At 36.0% G+C, this 9,262-nt stretch overlaps 1 protein-coding gene across 1 annotated transcript in view; it reads left to right on the top strand.

Annotated features, from left to right (window-relative positions):
- Positions 1 to 5,786: 5,786 nt before the first annotated feature.
- The window catches only part of TTC8 (tetratricopeptide repeat domain 8), a 74,415-nt gene continuing 70,939 nt past the window's right edge, over positions 5,787 to 9,262 (top strand). The window contains exon 1 of the mRNA XM_019518680.1: positions 5,787 to 5,873. The gene's annotated coding sequence lies outside the window, so the exon portion shown is untranslated. The remainder of the gene's footprint in view (positions 5,874 to 9,262) is intronic.

Genomic DNA, 9,262 nt, shown 5'->3' with positions numbered 1-9,262 from the left:
AAAACAAAACAAAACAAAACAAAACAAAAACCAACAACAAACAAACCAAAAAACAAAACAAAAAAACCCCACACCACAAACTTTTTAGGTTTAAACATGGAGTGTATGATCAGTTTATAAATAGTTATCAGAGGTAGCTGCCTTCAATATCAGGAAGTCCTTTACAGTCCTGTTTTCCAATTTTAATTCAGTCTGATAGTTATTGTTTATAGCCTCAGATAATGCAACCACAGATTTAAGGATAAAATCTCTGGAGTTTACTTTGTCCATCTGACAGTTTTTTGTATATAGTCAGTTTTGCCCTTTTATAGTCATTTGAGAAATCCTCATTTAATAATTTCCTTGTCATAGGAATACCTGGCTTTTGAAAAGAGTGCCAAATTTATATTTTAGTCGGAGGACAGTGCATCGTACTTTAAATTTTTTAGTGTGCATTACATTATATTTAATTAATTTGATCATTGAAAATTTATTTCAGTTAATGTTTTTGTGGAGTAAAATCTATTCACATATCTGTATATATCCAAGTGCAATAAGTATAAGTGGATCTCACTTAACTCTATGAAAACTTTAACGGAAATACAGTTTTAAAAATTGGATGGATGGTTGTAATATATTTAAGATCATAGAATGTACAGTATGTCATGGCATATTTATATTTCAGAAATACGATGTCTATGCAACTCTTTTTTCCAACATTCTTATCTGACAGCCCAGGCTGAGTATATAACTCCTAACAGGAGATGTTGTAGAAGTAATCACACCTTCTGTCTGCATTGATACTGAGATTTGAAGAAACTGAACTGGAAGGTGGGATATTCTCCATTGTAGCAAACTGAATCAGATTCACTCACTAGAAGTCTTCCAGGTGAAATCTAACAAGGCTATTCTCTAAATGGATAGGTATAGTTTAGCCTTATTTTTTTTAATAGATATTATGTTAGAAGACAGACTAAGGTAAAATGATTTGTCTTCTCTGTGGTCAGCCAACTGGTATATCAGCTATTCAGCATCATTAGGATTCTATATTTTTTATTATAACTGACAGAAAATCTTAATCCAATAAGAACTGCTACTGGCAACTTGTCCAAAAATACCTCTTTTCACTATTCTGGATTCTAGTTTATAAAACTTTAAAAGGTCTAGCCACATTAGTGCAGTTTTATGCTCTTAGTCTCCAGTTCAAGTCCTGGCATCTTCAGATGCACAGTCAGTTACGTGTTCATCCTTGATTCAGGTCAGACAAAAAGGAATAATAAGCTTCAAGACTCCATTTTCTTATCTGCACTTTTAAAACTGTGCCCAACTTTGCATATTGTTTTGAGTCTATCAAATACAGGCAATAGACAAACCATACCACAGTCAGATACGGCAATCTGTATTTCATTTGCTTTGAATAAAGATTGGGGCTTGCTGAGACATCAGAATAGCTGGCAGCTCTTAGTCCACATGTCAGGCATCTAAATATGATCCTATTTCACCCTATACCGCCCTGCTAGAGTCCCTGAGAAATCCATGAATGCATGGGTGGTTAAGTGAAATGAGGAACATCACATAGGTCGGATGACTCAAGTGTCATAAGACCATCCTTTCTCTTGCAGTCTTTTGCCTCATTGACACACCTTCCAACTATTGAAAATGTTGGACCAATATAGTTTGTTTCACGATATGGTCTAAGTGATGAAGCAGTTGAAGACAATAAAATGTTTAGAGGTGCTTAAGTACTATTGAAAAGGTTCCTCTTTCCTTCCCCTACCAAGTTTCACTTCTTGCTTATTTCCTCCCACCATTCTGCTTCTATCTCCACAACATCTCTTATTCTCTTTTGCTGTTGCACTATGCTTCCCCCTTTATGTAACTCAGTCTTTTTGGGAAAGTAGGGCTGGAAGGGACCTCACAAAGTCATCTAGTCCATCCTCCTGCTCAAGGTAGGATCATCCCTGGTTTTTGTCCTAGTGATCATCCTGCTGGCATGCAGGTTGCTGCTTCAAACAATGAATGTGCTAATAAAGCTTTCAGAAAAATAGTTATAAGTCATAAATATAAAGAAAATAGCTCACCATTCTCAAAAACAGTACAACTATATAAAAAAATCATCCCAGCATGGAAAATGTTATCATAAATTATTTAAACTTGATAAAGTTACAAGTGACTGGAAGCAAGGTTTTACAATGGAGTGCTGGGCACATTAACAGTGGGTATTTTTGTCAGCTCCCAATACTCATGAAATACAATATTCACTTAATATTAATATCAGTATTAACCTACCAAAGAATATGAGTTAAGAAATGGACTTGGGCAATAAATCTTGATGCTCTCCAAAGAAAGTACTGTATCATATTGTATTCTAGGTATCTTGATGAGCTACACATTGAAGTATAAGCAGCTTTTACCCTGAAACTAGTATTTTAAAAGCAAGTTAATCTGATGATCCAGAAAATCAGTTTGTGATCCAGTCAGGAAACAGATTCTAAAATCTTTGTAACTGGTGGTAAGGAACTTTCACTGAATTCACTCCAACCATATGAAGTAAATACAAAAAGCTTTATTTTTATTTTTCTACGTTATCAATTGACTTTCAGCCAGTTGTGCATATATCAGGATTTTTTTTTCAGACACTGCTCTTAAGTACTCTGCTTTGCTATTTTAAACCCTTATTCTTAAAAGAATTATGATAGTCTTAATCTATGTCTTATAACATAATTAGATAAAATATTTTTAAAAATTGAGCAACTCCTATTCAGTTATATTTTGTAAATTTCTAAAGATTACCATATAGAAGCATTCCTGATACGTACTGCAATTATTTAAGAAATGTAAGAATGTACAGTAGATAGTAAAAATAAGTTTGCTGGTAACTTGATATCTAACAGTGTCTCCAAACGCTAGCTGTAAGATATAAATGCATGAAAATATTTTTTCCTTTTCCATAAGAAAGGGGCCTTTGTTAGCATGACCTAGAGGATATACTCTGCTGATGTCTTTTTTGATCATCCTGATTAGTAGCCTAATCTGATTATTTGTTGTGTGTTCCATATGTCAGATTCAAGGTACAGAACCAGCATTGATGAACTAGGGCTACAGTGATTCAGCAATCTAAAGGAAACGTGTCCAAACAGTGTAATAGATATGTAATTAAGGTCTCATTTTTAGTTTGTTTAATCCTTTGGTCTAAGAATTTGCTTTTTTTTCTTTAAACTATTTCACCTCTCTCAGTGCTGATAGGTTTATCTTTGGCTATTATTATATTGTTATTTTTCAAATTGTTTGAAAAATTAACTCAATTTTATCTACACAGCAAGAACTCATCTTAAAACATTGCTGCTTGCAGCCTGATTTTAACAAGGTCACAGTTAAGATATAAGTAGCCTGTACAGGCACATGGCACTTTGCTTCTGAAAGCATCTTCAATTGATAATAGTTATTGTCACACACAGCTAAAAATTAATGTTTGTACATGACCAGAGTCATTTTGCTGTTCTGTGATGTTTTTCTCAAATGCTGCCATTAGCAGGTTGAATTGCTTTTTCATTGTATCCTGAGAGTCTCACTATCTTGTATCACATCAAATTCAGCTTGAAGCTAATTGCAGTCAGAGGCTTTTTTAAATCTAAAAATTTGTCATCTCTGTTTTGTTTAGAAACTCCTTTTCCTTCAAGCTATAGAATTGAAAAGGCATATCTTATAAAATCTTTTGTTTTTAATAGTTGACTTGAGAGACAAACTTTAATTTAAAACATCCTTTGGATTTTTAAATCTGGGTCTAAGGGTTTCTTTCCATTATGCTTATATATATAACCTTACTGGTTTAAAAGGGGCTTCATGTGTGTAGACAGAGGCAAAACATTGATTCTTTGTCCTACAACTCTTTACTCACAAGGCCCCCAGGGTTCAGATGAGTGTGGGGGCCACAACAATCAAGGCTCAAGCTATCGGGGTGTATGCCATGTAGACACTCTACCTGTGTCTCTGTGTACTCGTATGGACCCCTCTCCCTCCCACTGTAGTGCATGCCCTTGCAGGACCCCTCTTCTCACCCCTGCGCTGGTCATCCTCCCCAACATTGCCCCGTGCAGGTGCCATCTCCCCCCAGCATAGCCCAGACATATCCTCTGCTTCCTGCACTTAGCCTCACCCCCTGGGACAAGGGCAGGAAGCAGAAGCTGGAGGAGGGAGGAGGAGCCCAGAGACTCCGGCTGTTGTTGCAGCCAGAGTGGTGGTGGGGAATATGGTAGCTGGGTGAGAGCCCAGGGGCTGCAGTTTAACCTCTTGCAGGCTCCATTACCCCATGGGCTGGCATTTGGACAGCTCTATCCTAGCGTATTCAAGGCGGTGAAAGCTTTTAACATATAGCTAGTCACCCTCATCCTCTTCAAAATGATAGGAGTTTTAACATTCATAGCTTTATTTCACATTATGATATAGGAAATATTTTAGTGACCTTAAAATGTATTTCTTCAAGAATGGCAAAGGCTTAGGTTAAGATATACAGCTGTAATATCAAAGCATTTTTGAGTCAAGGCTGACACAGTATCACTAACCTTTTCCTCATTAGTTTTTGTAGCACATACAGAAAGTAAGAACACCTGCTCCTCTTAAATTATTTTATAGTAGATTGTATATGCTATAATAGGCAGGTACAACAGGCTGAATAGAGTTTTATACTTTAATGGCAATTGAACCAGAGATCTTACAAAACAAGGGAATGGTTATTTTTAACAATTTGTGTCTCAGCTGTGTCTGAATGGAGCACCTTCAGACAAAGAAAAGGCTTTTTTTCCCATCCTGTGGGCCTTCCTCCTGCCAAAATTCACAATTTAAACAAGTGATGTTGTAAGCGCTTTTCAATTAAATCTTCAGTTCTTCCTCGGTATTAAGTGATAGAGGTCACTGCCAGCTTGTTCTTTAATAGATTTCAGTAACTAGATTAATGTATATGGTAACTATTTTGAACCACTGCTAATCTTACACAGATTTTTCCAGTGTACAGTCACAAAGCTAATCTATATTTGAGTTGCTTAGGAAACTGGAAAACCTATTAGCTTTTATATTTTACACTCTTGTGTAAAATCCATACAGCTTCTAATAGTTGTAGGACTTGAAACAACCTACAGAAATATTGTCCAGCTCCTTTTAGAAACGTGCAAGGCTTCAACAGTTCTCTGAAATTTCAAATATTGAAATTTTAGGCCCACAAATTCATTTGATTTAAATATTACTTTGACAGGTTTTCCCCTTTGTTCAGACTTGTGCAAGTGGTAGATGCAATACCACAGTATTAATATGAAATGTACTGCTTAGATCATGTGTGTGTGAATTGCATCAATATATTGTGTTCACCATAAAAAGGTATGTGCAGGCAGATACTTTATTTTAATACTTTTATGATGTAGTCATCACTTGTTAATGAGACACTGAGGAAAAACCTTTTTCTTCATGCATGCCATACATAGGGATTGGCAAGAATTCCAGTGCCAAAAGTTTGGTATATATTATGAGCATGTCACTCAGCTATAATGGTTGATAATTGTAGCTGTCCCGCAAGATAAATTAAAGATACCTTTTAATTATGGTATGTGGGATATTCTTAAATTAAAAAATGTTGTAGTGTTTAATTTGTGATTTGCATAAATCTGCTACCTCTGTTGGAAGACTTCAGTTGGCTCTAGAAAGGAGAGGGATACGATCTAATAATAAGGTGCCTGGTTGTGATGGAGATCACAGATTATTTTAATTTAGGTTTGCATGTTTTATTTCTGTTCCATCTTAAGCTTTTTTTTGTTCTTTCATTGTTTGGGTAGTTTCATTTCTTATTTCACAGCTCTGTCTCTTGTCTTTTCTAGGAGTCGGATTCTGAATTCACAATATCTCAGGTAAAAACTGTTTATAAGTGCAAGTACTTGGGAACAGGAATGGGAAGGGGGAACACCTAAGATTTATTTATTTTTTTTTAGTATGCTGTATAGTGAAGTTTGATTCATTTGTTCAGTTTCTTGATAGCATGCATTTTTAAAACCTTGGTACAACAGTGCATTTGATAAAGGGAATTTTAAACATTGCATTTTATAATGAATACAGTTTCCTCCCTACCTCCCATTTTCTACCTCTGTCTCCTTCAGAGTCCTCTCTTGTTTCAGTTGCTCAACTGAGATGCAAGCTAGTTTTACCAACTTGCCACAAATTAAGTCTGCTTCCAACTCAGTCACTCCGATCTTGACAAGATTAGGAGAAAATGAATTTGAGAAATACAATAGAATGGCTTTTTCCTGCACTCTTAAATATATAATAAGATGCTACACACGTACCACATACGTCAGACAGTTAATAAAAGTAATTTATAAACATAAATCCCTGCCATAAGTCCCTGCCAATTGCCAATCCCTGCGTAAACAGACTTCAGATGACCACTGTTACATTCATTTTTTTCTCTTGGAGAGTTATACTTTTACAAAGCTATTGGCAAAAAATAGTTGTCTGGTAGTATATTGTACTTAAGAGAAAATATAATAGCAATAACTATTGTAATGTGGAGCGATTTTAAATGAGTAGCTCTCCATTCTGAATGTACTTTTTTAATTGAGATTTTTTTTCATAAGTAAAGGAAAAGGTTTACTTAATTAGATTATGTAAAGGAAATCTTACAAAATGGATCAAAAATGAACTTTGATGTTGAACATATACCTTGAATATTGTTTTTTCTGTCTTTTTTCTGTTAAGATTACAGTATATAAGAAAAGTGTCAAGCAACATCCATACCACTAGCTGCCCTGTGCCTCCTTTTGGGGACAGCAGGATATAAATCTAATTAATTAATAAAATAAATACTTGCTTAAGCCTTTACTTTGCATTTGGTATAACAGAAAGCAGTTTAAATTCTAGATCTCCATGGGTGGGAAAGGATATAATGTTAGTAGTGATGGGTCATTAATTTTGTTAGTTAGTTTTATCCTGCCTGGAAGCTCTTCTCTCTAGGCCAGAGATTTGAACATGTTCTGAGTTGCAAAAAATTAAAAGTTAAAACATTTTGTGGCTTAAGGGAAATGAACTGGTCTTAGTCAAGCTGCAACAGCATAAAAGTCCATATCATGAAGGACAACTTTTTCCTTAAATACCAAGAAATGTCCCAGGTTGCATTTTCAGTGAGAACAGGACATGCTCCCCTGCCATAAAGAACAGATAACCTAAATTTAAACTGGTGAAAGAAATGAGAATTATAAGTAGACAAGGTTCAAGTACGGAAAATCAAGAGGAAGGAGTGAGGGTTGGGGGATGTAGGCGGAAAGCTGTGTGCACACATGATCATGTGATTCAGAAACATGTATATATATTCTTTTTGTATTTTTCTGCTCATTGATTTATTAACTGTCCTCCAGCTCATTGAGGAAACTATAGAAGGAGGTCAAATTCATATTGTAGGGTTTTGAAGGCAAGGGCAAAAGGCCTGATTTGGAAATAGCAAAATGGGAAGCCACCAGTGCTTTAAAAAGGGAAATGACTTTGTTGGTAGCCTAATAGACAGGAGGAAAATAGAAAGGGCTAAACATTTGGTGTGGACATTTTTTAAAAATGATGACAGTGGAGATTTCCAGTTGCCCTGGCAGGGTTCTTTTGGTTTTTTTAATTATACAAACCAGTAAGGATATTGTCTTTACATTTTGAACTGCAGCATGACCCAGCACTACACTTTGAAAGTTGTTGGTCTCATATTGGTTAAAAAAAACAGCCTGCACTTTTTGTTGGTTTCCTTTGAAATAGTCCAGTAATATAACTTGTCTTCCAAAAATATCTTTTAATATGCAATAAAAAGGAACCACTACATACTCGTTTGCATAACAGTTTCCATTTTAGCTCCCTCTTTTCAGTTATTTAGCAAAGCTTTCAACAGGCTAAAATCTTTAAGGACTAGGCAGATGGATTATTTGGGGAAATTTAAACAAAAATAGGCTATGTTGTTTTTATGGGGTTTTAAAATTTTCCTCTAATTCTTCGAATATTTTTAAAGTAGAAAGCTGACATTTGGTTTGGCAATAGCCAAACCTTTGAGTGTTCTGATGAAAGTTATTGTGATTTGACTGAATTACTAAAATTTGCAAGAAGGCTGTTGTAAAGCTTGAATCCATCAGTGAGTTCTGTGTTGGCAGACCTTCGTGCTCCTATGAAGTTCTATTAAAGTCCACCCTACTACAGGATGAGAGCTTAGTATGTAGTATTCATTGAAGACTGCCATAAATCCATCCCTTTTTGCACACAGAAAAAGAGACTGCTATTGAAAAGAGGGAGGGGATAAAGTAAGTGGGATTCAATAGGCAGAGTCCATATAGATGTATAATTCTGTAGGTACATAGCTTAGCTTACTAAATACATGCAGTCTCTGAGTGCATTTGTGGGAATGGGAATTATATGGATTTTTGACAATGCCAGTGAAGAAGAACTTCTTTTAAAAGTGCACAGTTCTAGCTTTGGGGTATTTTTGGACTATAGTAGCAGCCATGTAACTATGGATTATTTTGAAAATGTATCCACTGATGTATCTTTATAAATTTACATTAGGATAAGTGAAAATAAGGATAAAAACAAACAAACAAAAGTGGAGCCCAAAACAAAGCCTGGATCTATAGTAAATCAGTAAAATGAGCTATTCTGAAAGATTTATAAACTTAATTATGAAATGTCCATTCAATAATGGCCTCTTATTTACCCAGTGTGAAATGATAGAAGGATTTTTAGAAATCAATTGGTCACTGCCTTTCCTTCTAAAGGATAAAGAACTTTTTTGTGTACAATCTTATGTGTACTCTTAGCATTTTGCAGTACTTTTATTGGCTCCTCCTACCCTCCCCCCAACTGAAACTGAAGGTTCTTTTTAGGTAAGCTTAGGTTTTAAATGATTATGCTACAATATATGGCTGCACCATCCATATATTGGATATATTGGTGGCTGACTTGATCTGGCTCATGGAAGTCTGATCTGGCATGGGGGATTGATGCCATGGAGCTGTACTGTGCTGCCCATTAGGGCTGTGCAGTGCTTTGGGTGCTGATTCGATTCAGAGGAGATTTGGCCCAATTTGGCAGCCAAATCTCTGAATCCAAACTGAATTGGGAGGCCAGTAAAAAGGTCCAAAGCAATTTGAAGCTCTCCAAAGATTCAGGCAGTACCTGCTTGCCACCACAGGGAGCTGGACCCAGACTCCATGCCAGTAAGTAGGAGGCAGGTGGGGGAGGGCTGGAGAAGTGGGGAGGGGACCATGGGAGGACCCCT

The sequence above is a fragment of the Gavialis gangeticus genome, unplaced genomic scaffold (assembly GCF_001723915.1).
Source record: "Gavialis gangeticus isolate Ggan-Ray unplaced genomic scaffold, GavGan_comp1, whole genome shotgun sequence".
Classification (NCBI taxonomy): Eukaryota; Metazoa; Chordata; order Crocodylia; family Gavialidae; genus Gavialis; species Gavialis gangeticus.
This window is presented reverse-complemented; position numbering and strand designations above follow the sequence as displayed.